The sequence below is a fragment of the Pteropus medius genome, unplaced genomic scaffold, assembly GCF_902729225.1.
Source record: "Pteropus medius unplaced genomic scaffold, Ma_sr-lr_union100, whole genome shotgun sequence".
Classification (NCBI taxonomy): domain Eukaryota; kingdom Metazoa; phylum Chordata; class Mammalia; order Chiroptera; family Pteropodidae; genus Pteropus; species Pteropus medius.
The window spans coordinates 22,336,174-22,340,083 of record NW_024355205.1 but is presented as its reverse complement, the minus strand read 5'-3'; the positions used below and the strand labels follow the sequence as shown (position 1 = coordinate 22,340,083).

At 35.8% G+C, this 3,910-nt stretch overlaps 1 long non-coding RNA gene across 1 annotated transcript in view; it reads right to left on the bottom strand.

Annotated features, from left to right (window-relative positions):
• The window catches only part of LOC120598651 (uncharacterized), a 212,874-nt gene that overhangs the window by 204,505 nt on the left and 4,459 nt on the right, over positions 1-3,910 (bottom strand). The gene's annotated exons all lie outside the window — the stretch shown is intronic.

Genomic DNA, 3,910 nt, shown 5'->3' with positions numbered 1-3,910 from the left:
TCCAGCCCATCTCCCCTCCCCTGAGGTCGGGAGAGGGGGTGGTTGTGGGACTGAAAGTTCCAACCCTCTCATCACTGGTTGGCTCCCCAGGCAATCAGCCCCCATCTTAGGTTTCCTAGTTGCTTGCCAAAAGTCACGTCATCAACATAAGAAAAGACCCCTTTATTGCTCTCATCTAAGGGTTGCGGGTATGCCAGAAATGAGGAAGAAGATCAAATTTATACTTATTATTATAAATCACATTATCACAGTGCATATCTTCACTTCCACTGATGGGCTAGAAGGTCCTCTCCCCAGCAACAATGCCTCAACTCAACACACACACCATGAAGGAACGGAAGGGTACAAACCAGAAGAGCCTGACCTTGCTTAATTACTCTCTTATTTCATCACAAAGGAAAATGTTGATACTGGATTACCCTGAATAGTAACCTTTTCCAAAGTCTAAATGTTGGAGTGGTAAACAGCCTCTCCGCTCACAAGAGAGCCTTCCTTGCATAAATTGCACATCCAATGCGATGGCTATCTTAGGCTAATCAGAGACAGTGAATATAGAATTATATAGATGAGGCAGGAAAAGACAAAACATTTTTTTGTTCGGAAGTATTACCCAGTTACTCTCACAAAGTATATATTCAGAAAGCACATAAACTAAAAACAGATTTTCTATCTATCAGTTTTCAGATAAAAAAACAAGTAAAGAAATACAAATAGTCATCAATGAAGAAATCTGATTAGATGAAAGGAAACATTTATTATATATCCATAATCATAGCAATAATCAAACACTCATCTAGAAACAGCTTTTGGTGGCCAAGGTACAGAACTTGGCAGTGACATGGGAATTGAACCACCCTGACATCTCACTAATTAGAAAAGATTCTCTGTTGTAAAAAGCAGAGGAATTGACATGGGTGGCTGAGCTTCTTTATTTGATTCTTGTGCACTCAAGAGAACTGCATGATCTAATCTGCATAAAATTTACCAGCAACTAATAGAGTTGAGAATTCAAAAGCAGAATGGCAGTGGGGCTTAGGCAATACAACTGTGTTTCCAGAAAATATACTTAAACGGGCTTAAGAAAGTTTTTTTTTTTTTTTTTTTAAGTCTCATAGGATGGAAAAATTCAAGAGACAGTAAAAGTTAAACTTCATGTCTTTAGAAAAAAAATTAATAAAGTTTATTTTATTGGTGAAATAAGTTGAAAGACATAGAAAACCTAATTACCTGACAATGATCTGAGAGAGGTGAAAAATAAGCAACGATACTTCAAAAAAGGTACAGATAGGTAGATAGGTAGGTAGCTAGCTATACATCAGAAATAGATGACGGCCCAACAGAAATATCTTATAGAAATAAGGAAATTTAAGTGGAACACCTTTACAAACACTTACTGGTCACTTATATGATAGGAACTAGTATTTTTTCATTCTTCCTTCACGATGGGCTAGTGAGTATATGGAAAGTAAAAGAGAAGAAACAACACACCGGACAAGAGAATATTACCTTCTAGGCTTATTCAGTCAAATGAGTTTTTATTGAGTATCAATTGTGTTTTTCAAACACATTTTTTTCAAGGCTCTGATGTTTAGCATATTTCTTTTAAAGTGATCTTTCTTCTTTCTAAAATGAATATCAATGCTCTGTTAAATCTTTCCACTTTGTCTATAACATTTGGACTAAAGTCTGGAGTCTTTACTCTGGAATTTCAGATGATTCATGAGTTATTCCTCACTAACATTTCTTCACCATTTGTTGACATTCTCTGCGTTTCAGCAGATATCTCATTTTCATTTAACTTCTTTAGATATGATATGTGCTGTGGTGTTCAGTCCCTTTGCACATACTGGTCCCTATGGTTGTGATGCTCTTCGTTGCATCTTTCATTTGGTAATTCTCTACTCATTTATCAAAACAAATCTCATAATTTTTTTTGTTGTTGTTCTTCTATTTTAGCCAACATAGTGTTTTCTTCTAGGCTCTAATTAGAGAATTTCATCTAACGTTTTTCTATTAGTGCATGTATCACACATGGTTGTAAAAGTTACCATTTTAGTTTCCCAGTAGCATGTAAGCTCCATCAGGTCGGGGTCCTAAGCCTGTATATCTCTCTATCCCAGTATCTATTCCACTGCCTGATATAATTTCTATTTTTTAAATGATTGCTGAATAGCATGATGGACGCTGACTAAATGACATTGCTACAGCACACTGGAACAAAGATTCATTCTTTTAAAACTAGCCTAAGGAAAGAAGAGGTTTTAACAAATAGTCTTCTCGAGTTATCCACTTAGAACCTGCCTCAGACTCAAGTATTTTTCTTATTCCTGCCCAGGCCTTTCATGCGCCCGCTTGTCACCATTCTCACTGTCCCTCACTTTAACTCCTGGATATACTATATAACAGCATGCTACTCTTCCTGCAAGGGTGGTTAATAAACCTAAGGCAAGTCATACATTTTTACAGTTTTCCTCATGTCATTATTAAAAATATATATCAAGCTTTATTGAATTTCTGATTATGTTAAAATTACTCTGATGGATGACAAATATCGTTAAATGACGTGAAATAAGATTTTTTAAGTATATAGTATAAAGGAATATACCTAGATGGGCAAACCTTTGCGGGGGGATGTCCTCTTAAGGCCAGTTCCCAACCACACTCACCTCTTTTCAAAGCCATGCTTCTCTGTGACAGCATTTATACATTTAACATCAACGGTGTGTTTATTCAACTATGGAATCCACTTCTTATTCAAAAATGATGATCTTAGCCTGGGCTACAAACTCCTCCTACCGGAAATTCATCTAGAATTTCATCTAGATTGAGACCTTGAGCCCTCAATCTAGCCATTGGCTGAACTGTGCACCTGCTCTCTTCACTACTTAAAACTGGGACTAATATTTGAATTTACTAATCATAAATGGCCAAAATATAAATCAGTTTATATCAACCCCTTGCTAACAGTTTTCAATAAATTTTATGTTTACTTAGATAAACAGAAGTCTTATCAAGCACCACTCTGTTCTTACCCTGAATTTTCCTCCTGCTTAACCATGAATATGCAGCCATCCTAGCCATGTTTTTGCTCATCAAAGCTGGCAAATTCCTTCAAGCCTTAGGGCCTTCCCATTCCTATTTTCTCCACCTAGAACACTACTCCTCCTGACCTTTACATGCGGCTTCTCCTTTTGCAGCAAATATCTAAAATGGAAACGTCTTATAAGGCCTTTCCTGAACCCCTCATCTGTAGAATTCTATGTGAATTTCATGGTATTTACTCATGGCACTTGTCATTAATTCAAATGATCTTGCCTAAATATTTGGTAACTTGTACTGCAGTCTCTCCTCACAGCTAGAATATAAGCTTTAAAAAGCACAAAACTTGTCTTAATCAGTTATACTGTACAGTGTAGAACATCATCTAGTATGTTAGAGTCACAAAATGGATGCATGAGTGAATGAATGAACGGCAGACTGAGAAAATGCTTAGCCTATTAGCATTCTCATACTCATTCTCTTTCTAGGAAGACAGAAAGTAAAATATAATTTCATTCTTTCAGTAACAACTATAATAGCCCTTAAATAATAGATCAGTCGTAACCTGTCACATTTACTGTAACAACAAAGTAAATATTATTGTCTGCTGATAGATCAATGAATAGATCTATTGTCATGAGATTTAAAGACTATGCAAAGAATGTTCATTCAGAAAGCTGTATGAGATTACTTCCGAACAGTTTAACTAAAATTTATAAAATCAAACAAATTTCCTAGTAAGGAGACTGTTTTCCAGATTTCAAATCTGTTAATAGCAAGTCATTGATTGACAATACAACTTAAAATGGAATAAACTCTAAAAGCAAGAGAATTTTCTTTTGTCACAACCTGAATGTATAGACCAAAGGGC